At 35.4% G+C, this 19,118-nt stretch overlaps 2 long non-coding RNA genes across 10 annotated transcripts in view; one reads left to right on the forward strand and one right to left on the reverse strand.

Annotated features, from left to right (window-relative positions):
• LOC141544785 (uncharacterized) overlaps positions 1–19,118 on the forward strand; it is a 178,793-nt gene that overhangs the window by 137,393 nt on the left and 22,282 nt on the right. For 4 of the 9 annotated variants that reach the window (XR_012482800.1, XR_012482804.1, XR_012482805.1 and 1 more), the window contains one exon: positions 815–1,003. This is a non-coding gene — a long non-coding RNA (uncharacterized LOC141544785). Of the gene's footprint in view, positions 1–814; positions 18,568–19,118 lie in introns of all 9 variants that reach the window. The other 5 variants (XR_012482801.1, XR_012482803.1, XR_012482807.1 and 2 more) reach the window with 2 other exon arrangements.
• The window catches only part of LOC141544786 (uncharacterized), a 71,193-nt gene that overhangs the window by 51,629 nt on the left and 446 nt on the right, over positions 1–19,118 (reverse strand). Inside the window, exon 2 of the long non-coding RNA XR_012482809.1 lies at positions 15,770–15,882. This is a non-coding gene — a long non-coding RNA (uncharacterized LOC141544786). The remainder of the gene's footprint in view (positions 1–15,769; positions 15,883–19,118) is intronic.

The raw sequence follows: 19,118 nt of genomic DNA on the forward strand, positions 1-19,118 counted from the left end.
TCTACCATGTCCAATAATAAACAAAAAAAGATTGAAATAAAATAATAATATTAGAGACAGTCTGTTGATTAACTTTGCAAATTTAGCTGGGATGGCCAAATTTGTTTCATAGCGTATTGCTTATTTATACGATTTGGGCTTTCACGCAAGGGTGGGTTCCAAGAATTGGAATTTATAGACTATCTATCTAGATGAAAAAGGAGGGGTAGAGACAATCCTATAATGTCTGATAACAGCTTCTATGAGCTGAATTAAGCCTACCCAACTGTGAAGTGAGGTCTCTTGGGTACCAACTTCTCCACATATTTGTGCATGTGTGCGTGTGTGTATCCCAAGAAGAGGAGGAAGAAATTTAAATGACCAGCCCATCTTTAAAAGCAAAATCTTTAAAATGATACTCTGTCTTGACATATCTCCTATATTTGGTGGAAGCAAGAGCCTCCATTGCAACTTTACATATGCAAGGGGTCATAACTAGAACCCCAAGAACTATGGCTGAGATATATGGATGTGTTCTTGGTCCCAAATTAATCTTGTCACTCCTCAAAAAGCAATGGAAGATAATAAGTACCATTCACCGGATTGCCTTCCTGCGCTGAGACAGCTGGTGACGCTTGTCTTCCTGATAACCAGGAGTTTCAGATCTAAGGCAGGGATAAAGAAAAGCTCGGGAGCTCGCTGAATCTAAATTTGACAGTCGATGGCTGTGTAGAGGGTCAGAAGGGATAGACTCTGTGACACGTATGAGAAAGGAACAAAATTTATCTGCTCTGGTTGCAATGATTAGATGTCGCGTTGTCTGGCTGTCTTACAGTGGGTGACGGATCGCATCCTGCCAGCTGGCTAATATCGTAATTAACAAAGTTGCAACCACATCGGAGAAGTTTAATCGAAAAATTTGCCGGCAGTATGATGGCATTGTCCCAGAGATCACAAGCTAGCAGCAACGACTTTCGCTCTGGGAGAAGACGAGATGAGGGAGTCTGAACTTGGCCAGTCCAAGGTATGTTTCATTTATCATCATTCCATTATTTTTGGTTCAGATATGTTTCTGGTGACTTGGTGGGCTTTGCACTGCCCCCCCCCTCCCCATCTCTTTCTGTCTCTCCTCTCTATCTTTCTTCTCCCTTCTTGTTCCCCCCAGAGTGGTATTTGGAATCAGCTCTAAATTTCTAGAGCAGTTGTGGTACATTGTCATATTGATTTAGGTTTTAACATAAATTCAAGCAAGGACTATTTTAAAAGAAGGAAAGAGGGGCGTTCAAAAATTAGAATTCTTCCCTTCTAGATTTGATACATAAGCAATTATTTCAATGTGAACTGAATAGTTACTCTTTATTAACCATTAAAACCTAATTCTATTTCATACAGACAAAACAGGTTTTGACATAGGCATTAACCAGTTTACCACAAATATAACAATCATTGACTGAATTTTCTCCCTTTGTGTCCACCTGGTTACCAGAAGAAAACAATGCTGGAATAGGTATTCTTGTAATAATTATATTTTATTTCTACAAAAATCCCAGTTTTGCTATAAGAGGAGACTTGACAGCTTTATGAGCATTTAACATAAATGAATACAAGAGTCACCTGAGCTTGTCACAGATTTTATACATGCCTATGTTTCTGTAAATTATCTGTCCTTTTTAAAATGCTTGCCAGTCTTTTTTGCCTTTGGCATCTTTTTAAAGATGTAGATGCTTTGCCAGGTTGTGCAGGAATTCTGTGGAACCCCCACCCAAATCACAACTTTCCTAGGTTGCTAATGAGTGTGAATATATTGATGGGAGGTAGGTATGTGCTTGTGTGTGTAGGGATGTGTGTGCATGGGGCAAACTCAAAAGATGAAAGCAAGTAGCCCAGAAAATCCTGGGAAGAGGAGAGCTAGTTTATTTATGCTATGTCAAAATACTGTTGTAAAGCAAAGCAATCAATTTGTAATATAAATGGAGGAGCATGTTTGGCCCTTCCACTTCTACTCAGGGGTTACCAAGGCCACTATATCATAGCTAAGAGGAGTCATTTATCTCTTGGCTCGTCTTATTTGTCTTGTATTGCAAGAACTGCTTTCAAACATCAGGGCACATAGTTTTAGAAGCAATTTCCTCCATGGTCCTTCCATTTTTAATGAGTCCACAATGACCTTTCCATTGGTCTTTTACTTGATCTTGAAAGTATCACAGAAATAAAATGCTGAACAAACAACATTTTAAAGGAGAATTAGAACAGTAAGTTTCATTTTTATCAAGACACAAAATGACTCATTTTCAGGGGTCATTTTGTCCTGTGCTTGTTATGTACTTGGTTTTCTTTTTAAAAGATCATAATAGGACTAACTTTTAGGACCCAAGAGATTTTAAAATGGTATTAATTAAAATTCTATGTAAATTTTTGCTTATAGCCATTTGGTAGTAAAATTTAATTCAGGCATGTCATTTTTTTATTCATATTAAAAGCTGAAAGTGACTAGATGCCTCCTTTTATTCTGTACTGGGTATTCCTTTGTAAAAGCTCCTATTATACTGTGGTTAAGATCGCTGTCTCCTTCATCTCTGTATTCTCTTCGCTACCTGGGATAATGCATTGTCCATATTAGGCTTGAAATAAATATCTCCTGAGTGAATGAATGTATGAATGAATGAATGGATGGATGGACTTAGCTTGGTGTTTCAACTATTGTTCAAAGACAATATGCATTTTATTTTTGAAATCAACTTCTTTTGTATGTATCTTGTACTGATTTAAGTCGCCTCATTGTGGACAAAAGAAAGGATTAAGTTACTAAAATAATATATTGTTGTTTTAACCCAAACTTCCATAATGTTTTGTGTAATGGAGAGTCTGTATTGTTAGTATTCCCTTGAAGAATCAGAGGTCGGTGTGGATTAGAAAGCCCAGGAAAGCAGTTCACAGCAGAAGCGCCTGGTCTTTAACGGGATTATCTCCTGAGATGTGTAGAAATGAACTCTTGTCAGACTTTCAATGGAATTAATATTTTTAGTAAAATGTTAATGGTGAATGTGCTAATGTAAAGAGTTAGCAGATTAGTGATGCATAATGAAAGTAATGCATTCTTTTGCATGAAAATAGGAATATAATAAATGTCCTTCAGGTGATTGAAGCTGCAGTAATTTTATTGAAGATTAAAGTTTGATTGACCTTTGTTAGGGTGATTAACCCTTCTGAAATTAAAAGCCCAGGCTAAATTATTCTGTCCAATTTAAATGCAAACATTGCAAAAGTGGTATGTCATTCAAATAATAATAATAAAAACCCCTCTTCTAATTTTCATCTTCGCACATCTCAGAGAAATGCTATTATGAAAAGAGCCTGATTTAGGGCTGGCCAAACTGGTTCAGTGGCAAAAAGAGCTAATGAAATGTAAAGGTGACTGGGGAATCTTGGTCAAGGAATTCCCCCCCAAAAAGGGAATGAGGTAGAGGGAAAGGATGAATGAAATGAATCTTTGGAAATAGGAAGTATATGTTATTGATAGAAAGAAAAGTCTGAGAGTTTTCTTGAAGAGTTAAGGTGTGAATGGCATAGATGGATCCTACCTCATCCAGTGCCAACCATTTAAATGCTTCATATTTGCATTCATCTAGAATATTTTAGTGGTTCATTTTCTAAGAAGCCACCTTTGAAACACAATAATTTCTACTGTCTAGGAAATAAATATCCCATAATCTTTGATCTCATATGGCTGCATTGAATGCTTTAATTAAGTGCAGGATGTTGAGACTGGCACCATATTCACTCATACTCTAATGGTCTAGTTTTATTTCTGTCCATTGCATTTTCTTAAATCCTTTGTCAAAAGTGAAACATTCTTATTGATTCAAAAACTATATGGCTTGTTCATATTTTATTAGATTCTTTTATGACCAAGTCTGAGAATATTTTTAGTCTCTTAGAGTCTCCACACACAAGGAAAGAGTCATCTTTTATGTGTCTGTGGACTATTAAAATGATAATAAATGTCTTCTTCATTCCATACATGTAATGTATTTCTATTTTTTCATCAAAGAGCTCCCATAGGATCTGTCAAAGTAGAAAAGTCCAAGGCATTGTAGTAAAAAAATTAAGGAGCCTGAGGTGTGAGACTTGATTTTTGCCTAGTCTTTTCATGTCTTCTTTTAACACCCTTCAGAAAGATAGGCTTCCACTTAAAGCTCAGGAATAAAATATCAGTGATGAAAAACTTCACTTGAGGTAGAATAGCCTAGACCTACCAGCTGGCAAAAATAAAGAAATAAATTAGTAAACCATTTTGGACTTCCCCTTAGAAGTGGATATTACCTGATGGAATAGATAAAATGTATGTTAACTAAGATCTATTTAATTTGAGTATCTTTTCCTTAATTTTTCCAAAAGAGATTCATATTCTACTACAGTAGGGTGTTAAGGTAGAAGGACTTTCCTCATCTGGGAGTTCCCACATCAGGGAATCACCAGTCCATTCCCTATCCCTATTCCTATGATTAGATAGATTAACCAAACTATGCCTTGCCTGACAAAAGGGTAGGTTTGGAACTTTCTTTCAGGCTATTCACCTAAAATCATAATGGGGATAGCCCAATGGTTTTATGAGGAAAGATTTGTTTTGTTGAAAGAGATAAGTTTATGAAAATGTTACTCTTAAATTAAATTCCCAAGGTGAGCACAAAGAGTTCCTAGCTTTTACTTAGATAAAATTCATTATTGTCTTCTGAAAAATAAAATATCCAGTCTCAAATCAATGAAATCTTGCAATGTTCACTTTTTTTTGTTTTTGTTTTTGCAGTAAAATTCTAGAATGTTCAAAACTGGGCTGATACATCTAGCACAGAATGGTTTCTCTCTCTGTTTCTATGAAATGACCACAGACTCATTTGCATTATAGAAATAATGTAGGACGGGAAGAAAGCCTCCATGTTTATTTTTGTTCAAGAGACTAGGGAAAGAACAAAGGAAAAAACACAAACTCAAAAAACATACACACAGATATATGTGTGTCTGCGTATGATTATTTGTGTACTTCATTTCTCTATATTGTTTTTTCCCCATCAATTTGTTCCCCATTGATCTGCCCAAGCTCAGCCCTGACATTTTATCCTGCTGTTTTGAAATATTTTTATTTTGCCATTAACAAGCTTAAATTAATGGATCTGGTTTTTTCATTTCATTGTACATTTGGTTTAGTTGTCTCCCTCTTACAAAAAAAAAAAAAAAAAAAAAAGATACAAAGATACAAAGTAGGCCATTGGCTTTTGGATTGCTTATTATTTCAGTTGAAATAACAAAATCACTGGTATTCAAAATGCTTCTTATAGGCAATACCTTCAAGGCGGTAGCCTGGAAAAAAAATGAGTTTTTAAAAAGTCCATGTTGTTTCTGTGATGCCATTCATTACCTCCATGACCTCAGGCAAATGACTTCAGCCCTCCAGAACTCAGTTTGTTCATCTGTTAAATGAAAGGATTGGACTGGAAGACCTCTGGGTCTCCTTTCAGTTCTCAACCTATGATTCTATAAAGCTATAACTCCTAAGAGGAAGTAGTTAGTGAATACAAGTCAGTTGAGACATTTCTAGTAATGTCACGATGATTCTCCACCAGTATGAATACTGTAGCAACAATGTTTTATCATTTGTTGCAAAGGTTAGGATAGTAGTACTAAGTTTCCATTAGCTTCCAAGCATTATCTAACTAAAGTGTTCATCTGGACCATATAAGTACGTATGGTCCTCTACTTATTCCTTGTACCATAATATTGAGAGGCAAAATGGTATAGTGGATAGAGAGCTGATTGGGTGCACCTAGGCAAGTTTCCTGATGTTCCAACGTTACAGGCACTTCTCTATTTCAGAACAGGTCCCAACCTGCATTGGTAGAAGGAATTCCGTTACTTGGGAGCTCCCTGTACTGATGAGATCATATCTTATCCCCATCTCTAAAATCCTCATACATTTATATGATATTGCTGTCATGACTTTTTATGAACCCCCATGGACCGTGGAGCAATATTGTCCATGGGGTTTTCTTGACAAAGATACTAGAATAGTTTGCCATTTCTTTCTCTAGCTCATTTTATATAAGGAAATTGAAGCAAACAGGATTAAGTAATTTAGCAGGGGGTCACAGGGCTAGGAAGTGCCTGAGTTTAAATTTGAACTCAAGTCTTGCTGAAATCTGGCTCAAGGCTCTATTTATATGTATATGAGGTTTTGCAGTGTTGTATTCCTTTCTTCTCCCTCTTGCAAGTATCCTAGAATTATAAACTGAATTGGAAGAGATGTCAGCAACCATCTAATCTAGAACTCAGCAGAAATAGAATTTGAAGCCGTCAATCAGTCAACAAATATTTGTTAAGGACCTAGTGTGTACCAAATGGGGTGACTGAAAATGACTAAACAATCACAAGAGCCAGACACTATTCTAAACACTGGAAATATAAAGAAAGGCAAAAGCAACCTCCCCTCCTTTTCAAGTAGCTCTGCATTCTTATGCAGACTCCCCTTAGATAAAAGTGATTAAATACAAGATTGATCTCCCTTTGGAGACAACACAGGGGAGGTAAGACATGTAGGCTGCTTGGAATTACTCATTAATTCCCTTAGATACTTTTCATTTGTGATTTTGAATGTCTAGTATCTGACACATAATTGGAAATTAATAACTACAATTTGAATTTTTCAAGTAATAATTTTTCAGAATAACCTGGTGATGTAGGCAGTCCAAGTACTAATAATCCCATTTTTCAGATGAGAAATTTAAGCCTTAGTGAATTTAAATTACCTATGTGGTATCACAAAGCTATTCAAGTAATTAGGGGAGAATTCAAACCCAAATTTTCTAAATATAAATTTGAGTATGCTGCTGCATCTTTCTGTAATTTCTCTGTGTCTTTTATATATCCTATGAGAATAAAGAAGACTGCTTTATATTTAATTGCTTTAACTTGATTTTTATTTTTTTATGTTTTAATATTTTTATTTTACCTAGTTACATGCAAAACTTTTTTTTTTTTTTAACCTTTTTTTTAAATGACTTGCCCAGGATCACACAACTAGAAAGTATTCCGTATCTGAGGCTGGGTTTGAACTCCCATCCTCCTGACTCCCTATGCCATCTAGCTGCCCTTATATTTATTTTTAAACCTTTGAGTTCCAGATTCTCTCTCTACACCTCCCCATTGAAAAGACATGTGAAGTTATACACAATATTTCCATAAAAGTCATGTTACAAAAGAAAAATAGATTCCCCCCCCTCCAAAAAAAATAAATGCTTCAGTCTTAATTCAGAAACAATTCAGTTCTTTCTCTGGGTATGAATGGCATTTTTCATCATAAATCTTTCAGAATAGTCTTGGATCATTTATATTGCTGAGAATAGCTAAGTCGTTCATAGCTGATCATCCCACAGAACTTTGTTCTTACTATGTACACAGTTCATTTCACTTTATTGTTTCAGCTTTAAACTCTCTACTATGTGCCAGGCACATGATAGGTGCTAGGAATATAAAGACTGAAATGAAACTGTTCCTGTCCTCAAGGATCTCATGCTCTGTAAGCAGATATAATCAGTCAACAAGTAATTCTTAAGACCCTACTGTTTGCCAGACACTGTACTAAGCCTCAAGGATAGATAGTAACAAAACCCAAATAGTCCCTATTCCCAAAGAGTTTAAATTCTGTCAGAGAAACAATACATACATATGTGTGATGATATAATACATGCAAAATGAATACCAGATAGTTTTGGGAAGGAGTATTTTATCATTGGAGCTAATATCAGGGACCAACTCCCAGGAAACCGGGGACTCATGTAACTTGGACATGAATAAACCAGGTAACCATAAAATCATTATATCCCCAAATCTTAGAGCTAGAGAGGAAAGATACCTGAAAAACCTCTTAATCTAAGACATTCATTTTACAGATGAGGTAATTGAGGTCCACTGAGGAGACATGACTTGCTCAAAGTCACATAGTTAATAGAGGAATATATCAGAAGGAAAAACTAAAATGAAGAGAAAGAAATACCTTCAAAGCTTATTGTAAATAGCAAAGGATTATATGTGTCAGTTTTTATTATTACTTTTAATATTATTATCATTTTCCATATAAAGGGATATATTAAAACATGGCCAAAAGCCATTGGGTTTGAGGATAGTGATAAATGCAAGATTGATCTCCCTTTGGAGACAATGCAGGGGAGGTAAGAGATGTAGGCTGTTTGGAATTACTCATTAAGTACAGATGTGTAATGCAATTTCCTTTCTCTCCTTTCTCCCCTTGCTCTCATGGGTATTACTCATTGTCTTAAGGGCATATTAAGGATAGCAGTTCAATTAATGGAAACATAGCAAAATTGACAAAGGCCTTCCTTCCATACCTCCAGTTTCTGTAAAATATTGTCAATTGTTCTTATAGGTTTTTCTTTAGAAATCCTTCAAACCTACCTGTCAAGAATCTTCCAAAGTTGTGGGTATCCCTATTCTAACTCTCATAGCTTAATTGAAGTAAATGGTTCATTAGAACATTGAAAATTGTGTTGTGGTATTTTAAAATGAGGGTTCTCTAAATGGGTGAGTTGGCACTGGCTTCATTAGCCAGCTCTTCTTAAGAGTATTCCAGAGTTAATTGTGCAGTTGTTTATGTTATGCACAAACTCCATGGAAGATGAAATTTTTTTTTCGAAAAATGGTATCCAGGCGAAAAGCAATTACTGCCGTCTGAGAAAAGATAACATGCTATTTTGCAGAAAAATCAATTCTGCCTTATATTGGTTTATTCAAAGAACAAGAGCTGGCCAGTGATGGGCAAAATGATAGATTAAATTTGGTCATTAATCTTTGAACCCATAACTCTCTGTGTATAATGTTCTTTTTAGGCTCAGTCATTTTAGAAGACAAGTTACTGACAAGTGCTTTAATATGTAGATTTTGCCCACCCTTTGTATACCAATCATTGATGAACTTTAAGCTAAACACATCCCTTATAAAAAGCCCATTGTAAAGGTTGACAACTGAAATCATATAATGAAATTAGCTGCAATAAGTAAGTTCTTCATTTTCCTCATTTTTTTAAACCATGACACCAATGTGTCTGAGCTTTTATCCTAAAGTGTAAGATTTGCTAAGGCATAACCATATAATCAGCAACCATTCCACTTATGAAAACCAACTTTTTTCAAATTTAAAAAAATCAAATTTTATTAAATTGATCAGATCAATCACTAATGAATTGGTAACCTCCTGCCAACTTTTTATTTATTATTTAATGAATTTACCTGTATTTTTCATGTGTAATAATAATAATAATAATAATAATAATAGCATTTATACAGTGCTTTAAGCTTTGCAAGTCATATCTCATTTGAAGTTCACAATAACTCTTTGAAATAGATGTTTAATAATCCTCATTTTACAGATGAGAAAACTGAGGCTGAGAGGTATTAAATGACTGACCCAAGGTCACACAGCTAGTAAATGTCTAAGGTAATATTGAAACTCAGGTCTTCTTTATGCAAAGACCAGAACTCTATCCATTATGACATACCTGCCAGAATTAGGTTAGTCAGGTCCCAAAATTTGATGGGTGTGATAGATGGGTGGTACAGTAGATAAATGCTGAGCCTGGAGTCAGGAAGAGTCATCTTCCTGAGTTCAAATCTAGCCTCTGACACTTCTAGTTATGTGACCCTAGACTAGTCACTTAATCCTATTAGGCTTAGTTTTTGCATCTGGAGGAATAGCAGGCCAGGTACATTTGCTAAGAAAAACCCCAAATGGGGTCATTGAGTGACACACAACTAAAAATGACTAAACAACAGAATTTGATGATAGAAGTCATTTGCAGTTAGTCTTTTGGTGGGATTTGGAAGAAAAAAAAAAAAAAAACGATTTGTATGGTTTGTGCTTGGAGGTGCTTCCTTGGTAGAAACAATGAAATCATTTTTGTTAATTTAAGGATAAACAAAACCACTTTTTTAGAAGAAAAGAAAAATGTGTGCAATGAAATGAGGCATAGAGACGGCTACATTAGGAAATAGTAGGCAAGACAGGAAAAAAGTTTGACCAATGGTCACTTCTAATTATATAAATACTTTCGAATTCATTAATCATATGAATTCTGTGTGATGGTGATTAAATCCTTCGGCAAATCCCGAGTAACTTCTCTATGTGGAAACACCGAAACATTGATAAAAAATATGGCCCACCTTCTCAAAATATAGACCAATTAAATACTGAGATTTAATTTGGATATTTTACTCTGTCTGCACGAGGTATATATTAATAATGCTCTCTCCCCATCTTTCCCCATCTTATTTGTGAAAAAGAGAACCTTCTCTTTATTGACATAATCTTGAAGAATCTAGCTTTCCTCCCAAAATTACACATTTTTTGCATAAATGGGCCTAATTACCTGAATTCAGTTTTGATTAGCAGTGTTAATTGATGCAGCTGTGGATGGTATCTGTTTACCTAAATTACCATGTGCAAACAGCAATATGTCTGAAAGTGAATATGCTAAACTGAAAATACTAATTAACTAAGACAGATTGGTATTCAAGTCACATCTCAGAGCTTTTTAATGAAAGCCTCGATGTGTCAGGGTTTTATGATATTCAGACAGAAATGTCTATATTACATATGATTTCTAAATTTAATTCATAGGAACAGATGGGATGTCGGCCAAGGTTCCTCTGAACTGCTTCTGGTATTAATGTGAATATTTTCCTAGATTGGAAGCATATTCATATGTTGTATGTGTGTGTGTGTGACTTTTATTGTGTGTTTGACAATATGCCAGCCCAGCACATTTCAACTCATCTATTTTTGACCAATATATTTGCAAATCATATCCACCTACTGTCCCAAAGATTAAGATGAATAAACTAGCTTGCAAGTTTAATCACATCAGCTGTTAAATTTAATCAAATCAAATGACAAAAAGGTTAGTTAAATAGGAATCTTTCAGGGACTAATCTTTCAGGAGTGTTGACATCATTAATTTAAAAAAAAATAAAACTGGACTATCTTATTTGTGTGCCTACAAATCACTAAGACTTCAAGAAGCCAAGGAAATAATAACTTCCTTTTTTTCCTTCTGCTGGGCATCTTTCAAAATTTTAAACTGGTTCAGAAATACACCTGGATGGTTTTAAGTCTTGGTCACCTTCTTTTGTTAATCTTTGCCACTTGTTTTCTATAAGCTTTTCTCCAATTAAATATTTACAGCATTTCCCCCATTTATTGTTGCCTTTAATTCTTATTAATGGTAATATTAAGTTAGTGGTGTCCAACGTTGAAAACACAAATTCTGCATATAATGTTATGGCATTAATGGTACCCTTATCAATTTCTCAAGAGGCTTAAAATAATTGCTCAGTATTACATAAGACTTGTAGTCCAAAGAAAGGGATGAGACCTCTTGACTCAGCCTTAAGAGTTTAAGATCGTCAACAGTGTCGGGGCAAAATGGGGGGATAATTTTCCAAGACATCAACTTGAAGATAATTACAGTTTGGCATGTTTAATTTAGGTTTAAGTGAGGATATAATTACTCTAAATTGAATAATTTCAATTACACTAAATTCTGTCCCCAAAGTTTTAGTTAATTTGTGTTTTCTTGATAGTTTCATCCCAAGTGAAAACAGAATGGAGTCTATCTAGTATCGAAAAGGATGTTTCTGGCTTGAATGGCTTCTCTCTTGATTCATTTGGGATATTACAATGTTAAGGATGTTAATCTGGCACCAATCGAGGTGAAAAGCATGAAATATGCTCACTCAGAATGAAAATGTGCATTATCATTGCCCAGTGGTTTTACATGTGTTGTCTTGAGAAAAATTTTAACAGGCAAACCCTGTTTTCCTTGAGGTTAGTATTGCTCCCTCAGGCTTTTTCAGACCAGAGAATGTATTGATTAGAAATAAGGTCATTTATTGATATTTTGAAAATTTAATAAGTATTTGTTAAGTGCCTACTATGTGCAAGGTTTCACGGATGAGTAGACAAAATGAATAATAGTTCCCCTGACCTCAAAAAGTTATATAGCCAGAAATATAGTTATATAGTCAGAAATCACATTTATAAGTATCAAATGCTTGTTGACTGCTTAATTGGTTTAAGTAATCAGGAGGTAGAAGGCAGCAGAAATAACAAGGGAGAATCTAGAAAGACTTCTTGTTAGAGATGGTAACTCAGTTATAAGCTACTGAGGAAGGAAAGAAATTGAAGAGGTAGAAGAGAGGAATCCCTTTCTAGTGATAGGGGAGATGATAGGAAACAGCAAATTGGCCAATTTGGAAGAACGTATAGTTACATGAAATAAGTCTGAGAAGGTATGCTAGTCTATAAAAGAAAGCCAAATACAGAGTCTTGTAGTTTAATGTAGAAGTAATAGACAACTATTGAAGGGTCTTGAGCAAGGGCACCTCTTCTTGCCACCATTTAACTCATGAACAATCCAAATCAATTCAGTATATTTCTTAATCACTGACTATCTTGTGAGTAGGGTAGCAAGGTAGCACAGTAGATAGAGCTCTGGGCCTGGAGTCAGACAAATTCTATCCTCATGAGTTCAAATCTGGCCTCAGACACAAGTTGTGTGATTCTTGGCAAGTCATTTTACCCCACCCACCTCAGCTTTCTCATCTGTAAAATGAGCTAGAAAAGGACATACTAAACCACTCTAATATCTTTCCCAACAAAATCTCAACAAGGATTCACAAAGAGTTGAAATGATTGAATTGAAACAATTTTGAGTGTTGTTTTAGACTGTAAGGAAAACACAAAATAAATGAAAGAGACGTTGTTCTCATGTAGCTAAGAATCCAGGGTATGGTATGGATGCAAACCAATGACTCAAAATAATATATGGCAATTACACCCAAGTGTTACAAATCTGCCATTCTACTGCTCTGAGGAATAACTAGGTTGCACGAAAGCACTGTAGATCATAGAGTTATAGATTTAAAACTGGAAAAAATTTAGAGGGAATCAAATCCAATCCTTTCATTTTATTAAAGAAAAAACTCAAGCTCATTGAGGTTCTATAAGAATATGGTTGATTTACCCAGGGGTAACATTATTAGTAAGCATCTGGGGAAGGATTCAACCAGGTCTTTCAGGCTGTAGGTCTGTCATTCTATCTACTACACCATGCTGGAGGAAAAAAAAAAAAAAACACATTATAAGAAAGGTTGCATTTTGCCTTTCTGCCATCCATTAGGCCTTTTGAAAATGTTTTATCTTAAACTTCTCCAAATTGCCTCAATAAACAGTACACTCTATACAAATCTTCTACATACAATTTATTTTTTGCACTGTTGTCTCACTCCCCATTAAAATCTGAACTGATCAAGAACAAGATCAAGGTTTTTTGGCTTTCTTTGTATCCTACTAGTGAGGTACAGGTAGCACTCAGTACCTTGTAAGTACTCAATAAAAGCTTGTTGATTCCCTAAAGGGTACAGATAAATCATTTTACCTAAGCCCTTTGTTGCTGAATGTTCCGGGGTAATACCAAAAGGGTCCATCATTATGGAACAAAAGGTCAACTGTTCCACACAAGCAAAGGATTTTTGCCGCTGGTGTGGTGTAGAGTGTCCATTGAATGTCAGAGCTTTCCCTACCACCTCTTTGCACTCAAAGCTTAAGGTCTCTGAATGTTGTCTAATGAAAGATAAAATGGACCCATTTGGCCAAATGTCAAAAGAGTATAGATTTAGAGCTTGAAGTGTCCTTAGCAGACATTTAGTCTTGACTGTCTTAAGACCGTATTCACACAGGGATGATCTTAGAAAGGAAAACCAGATGTTTACCAAGAAATTGCTTTCTGTATGCCTTGTTAGTCATGGAATTTGCCAAATGGTAAAAGAATCCTTAATTGGTGAGGACTAAATATCAGCGTTTTTTGGTTACTGTTGTTGCCCACTCTCTATACCCCCTTTTCTATAACCTTTTTCTGACACATAGGCTTTCCTGCCTTAGGAATCTTAATGGGAATTTCTTTATGAATTTTAATATATGTCAACTATGAGAAAGGAAAAATGGAAGTCAGGAGCCCCTTCCCCATCCTCTACTCCAAGATCTACAGATAATAATGTTTTAAGGCAAATACTTGAACCTCTTTAGCAGCTAGGTTAATTTCTAAGAACAGAAATGGGTTCTCAACAGTTTTTGAAGATGTATCCCCATTTACAGAAGGAGGTTTTTGGATCTTCAAATAAATATACAATTTGGTCTAAATCCTATTAATTAAAACCATGTTATTCATAGAATACTTCAAAGAATGTAATTAGATTTTCCAACTACTATCAATATTCTAGATGGATTTGGATCCCACTCTTGACCCTTACTATGAGCAAAAGGAAGTAAGGAAACAAGCATTTATTAAATACCTATTATGCATCAGGCACTATGCTAAGCACCTTATAATTATTATCTCATTTGATCCTCACAATAAAACTGGAAGGTAGGGGTTATTATTTTTCTCACTTTGCAGTTCAAGAAACTGATGCAAACAGGATACGTGACTTGCTCAGGGTCACACAACTAGTAAGTCTTTGAGGTAGATTTTTAATCCAATTCTTCCTGATCTCAGGTCTAGTGTTTTATCCATTTTATCTCCTATCTTTTTATAAGTAAGATAACAGCCTCTTGAACACAGTTTCTTCATCTAAAAATATACTTGTTGACTACTTAAGGGTACAAATAAATCATTTCACCTAAGTCCTTTGTGGTTGAGTGTTCTGGGTTAATGCTAGAGGGGTCCATCATTATGTAACAAACAGTCATTCATGCCAACCAAGATGTAAAAGAGAGTATAAATCTGTAGTACCTACTTACTGTACACTGGGAGATCCAATTGAGAATATGTATGAAAAGTGCTTTGAAAGACATTTAATATAAATAGCAGTTACTATTGTTCCTGATGTGTACTAATACAATGACTAATCTGAGGCATGAGGAGAAAATTGTAGATTTTTTTTTACTAAAAATATGAGAAATTATAGAAGGTATTTGAATAAGACATTGAGAGAATCACAATAGTTTTATGTTACATAATGATGCAACTTAGATCTGAAAGTTATATTAAAAAATAATTGCTGAACCCAAAATCTAAAGGCATAGTAAAGAAAATGTTACATTATAGATCTCCTGGTTTGACTATATTTTTATGGAATGAAACACCTAAAATATCTCAAGGAAGTTTCATTTTAACATCTTTTCAATTCAGAGGATTTTAAATTTTGTATGAACATGATATGGATATAAAATGATTAGCTATTGGCAAAAAGTGAAATAGAAAGTCTTTGCTTAAACTTTAAATATTATTATTTCATTGATTCAACAAGGATTTATTGAGCAATTTCTCTTCACTGGGCACTCTGCTTAGGCACTGGGGATGCGGATTACAAAATACAAACTCTTGCTTATTTTGAACTCAATCCAAAAAACATTTATTAAGCACTTACTATATGCCAGGTGGTGTCTTAGGTTCTAAAGATACCAAGATATAACAAAGCAATGCTGCCCTTAAGAACTTTCTTGTGTGCATCCAAAAATATATAAAATATAGGGAAAGTCATTTCCTGGGAGGAGGTACAAGTCTAATATGAAAGTCAGTTTGTAAATAACAGAACAAGTGCTCAAGATAACACAATAAAAGGGGAGGAAAGAGTAGAGTAGGGAAACCAGAGGCATGGGACTGGCATAAAGAGACATGGAAAACAATAAAAGTCAGTTTAGCTAGATGCTAGTAGATTTATCCTACCTTGTTTAATAGCAAAAATTCTGTTGATTTGAAGATGGATCCATGAGAAAGAGATGAAAAGAGAGGGTAGCTTACATGTGGCTGCTGGGAAAATGTCTAGTCCTTGGTGATACCTGATGGGAAAGGCAGGGAATAAGATGTACACAGATGACTTTCTATTAACACAGTATGTAGAAAATATAGGGACATAGATAGGGACTATACTTGCGATTTTCTTCCTAGGTAGAATCCAATCCAATCAATCAATAAGTATTTATTAAACATCTACTATATACTAAGTGCTGAATTAAGCACTAGGGATACAAAAAGGCAAAAGACAGTTCCTGCCCTGAAAGAATTTATAATCTAACGAGAAAAATTCCTCTAAAAATGGAGGTTGGCACCTTCTTGCCAATTTGTAGTCTTAGACGTTTCATGGCACTGAATGGCTGTGACTTGCCCACAGACAATATTTACCAGAGGCAGAAATTGAACCAAGGTCTTTTTGACTTTGAAGTTCTATATCCATAATGCCATGCTGTCTTCTAAACGAAATATATAAAGAATAAATAAAAAGTCATCTCTCGGTAAACAGTATTAAATGTGTGGGAGGGTGGAAGATCTGAAAAGACTTCATATGAAAGGTGTCACTGAGCTTAGTTTTGAAGAAAACTTGAGATTCTAAGAGAAAAAATTGAGGAGAGGGAGCAGTCAAGCTGCTAGAGAGGTAAGAATGAAGTGATAGGAGACTGAGGAACCTGGCAAGAAACTGAATTGCTGGACACTAGGGCACATGGGAAACTGGTGATATAAAGGGAAATTGGTGATATAAAGCACAGAGTTTAGCCAGTGAGCCAGTGATGCCAAGGTCAGAGTGGAACCAGCTGTAATGAAAGACAGATTTGATGCTGTGCCATTAGCTATTGTAATGCCAATCCTCTTATCCCTTTGCCTAGTGCCAGAAATTGACCCTAGAGTATGGGATAAGGCTGAGTCCACAGGATTGGGTCAAATCATTGCAGCTGCCTGAATGAGATGGATTGATGGTAGGCAGGAAGGGAGGACAAACCATAATATCCCCTTGTTGTTTTTCCCTATATAAATAAAAAGCACCATCTTAGCTTGATATACTGTTATTTCAGTAAAGTTGAGTTTTAGGAGAAACATTCTAACGGCTGGGAAAAAAAATGTACACCTATTGACCTGACTGGTTTCAGGCATTGTGGGATATCCTAAAAAGAGACAACATATGGTCCCATACTGAAGGAGCTTAAATCTAATAGAAAATGAGGACACACATACACAAAAGGACTAGAGGAAAATTCTGAAATATTGGCATTATTTAAACTAGTGCAAGATTTTGTGGTCTATATCATATATGTCATGCTGAAGGAATTCAGAATCCATACTTAATGAGACCTATGAAAATCTAGTCCATCGAATCCAACCCCTACATTTTTAATTGTCTTATTTCATTTTAAAACATAACTGATTTATTTTGCTTTTATATCAGTTATTTCTTACACATTCCCCCTCTCCCATTTCCCAGTGAGCCTTCCCTTATAAGAGACAAGGTTGAGGGTAGGGGGAAACTTTTTTCCAAAGCTAGTCCACACATCAGCCATGTCTGATATATGTAGCACATGCAACATTCTACATGAATAATCAACCACTTTTTCAAAGAATGAAGGGAGGTTAATTTCTTCCTTTCTTCTCCAGGGCAAAGATTGGTCATTATAATTACATAATAATAGTTTTTATCTTTTTGTTCTTTTCACTTAAATTGATGCATTCATGGAGTGCATTTTCCTGGGGGGGGGGGGGTTTCCCCTTCCTTCTGCATCAGTTCACACAAGTCTTTCAATGCTTCTCTGAATTTCTCATGTATTTCATTTTTTAAGGTTCAATAATGTTCCATTTGCATCAATTAGTTGGTACACAGAGTACTAAGTCTGGAGTCAGAAAGATTCATCTTCCTGAATTCAAATCCAACCTCAGGAACATCCTAGATGTATGACCCTAAACAAGTCATTGATCCCATTTGCCTCAGTTTACTCATCTGTAAAATATGTTAAAGAAGAAAATGACAAATCACTCTCTTATCTTTGCTAAGAAAACTCCAAATAGAATTGTGAAGAATAAGATACAACTGAAATTACTTCAACAACAACATTCCATTATCGGTTTAGCGATGCTTTCAAAACCTACATTTTATAACTGAGGAAAATGAAGTGTAATTAAGATGTCACTTGCCCAAAATCTTGTGGCTATATTAGAGCCTGGGTTCAAACTCATCCTTTCCTGATTCTAAATCCTGTGGATTTTGCACTGTTCCACAAGACTGGGGAGGTGATAAGAAGTGCAGCAGTATTTTCAGGAGGACATCCTGAATCAGCAGAAGTTACTTTCTTCATTCACCAAATGTGGACTTATAGCATGCTAATAGGAATCTGTAAATGATTTAATAACCACTGACATGAAGGTTCTTTAAAGAGGTTAAGGGCAAAACTGGAACTCCAGGGCAAAGAGTGATGTAACTGTTCAGGACAAAAACAAAACCCATCTCTGATCTTTGCTTCATTAGGTCTGCAGCTTAATTAAAGACATTTTATTTCCATCTGCATAAATAATAGTCATGCATTTTGACTTTTTCAGTTTCTTATGTCCCTCCAATCCAAACTGGATTTTTTTCTTTGTCTTAAGCTTCTCAAGAGCCCCTTAAGTTTCGTTAATGAGGTCCGTTGTGGAATATCTGGTGTGTTCCAATGTCGGGAATAAAAATCTCGTCCCCTTGAAACTCTGACTGAGAAGTCAACAAAGTAAGTAGACTTTGGCATTGGCAGCAGACTTCTGGAAGCATTCCTTATGTGTTTGGGTGTATTTAAATTTTGTTTTTAGCTTTTAGGTTTTGTATCTTGGTTGTACATTTGAGTGCTGGGGAAATAAGAGCAGATGGATATAACAACCAGGCTTTCAGGGAATTATACACCCATTACATTACAACACTTGCACAAACACAACAAGGTACATATGTCTATCTGAATGTGTGTTTTTGTTTCATTATTTCTTGGAGACCAAATGGTTGGAATTTAAGCAGAGATTGTTACTTAGCTAAAAGCCTGTGCATAAAAGTCTTTGCCTGTGGAAGATTTGGAGCTTGTAAGGAGCTCACAGACAGTCTGACCATCAATGAGAGAAATGCACTGAATCTGAACTGGGTTGGCTTACTTCATAATGGATCTAGACCTCTGATTTCATCAGTCTGAGGGAACTACTGGGAAACTGTCTCTACTAGTGTACATGGGTGACTGTTCTATGACTTCTAGGTCTTAAGAGGTACCTGAGAGGTTAGGTGATGTATTCGGAATCA

Source organism: Sminthopsis crassicaudata, chromosome 5 (assembly GCF_048593235.1).
Source record: "Sminthopsis crassicaudata isolate SCR6 chromosome 5, ASM4859323v1, whole genome shotgun sequence".
Taxonomy (NCBI): Eukaryota; Metazoa; Chordata; class Mammalia; order Dasyuromorphia; family Dasyuridae; genus Sminthopsis; species Sminthopsis crassicaudata.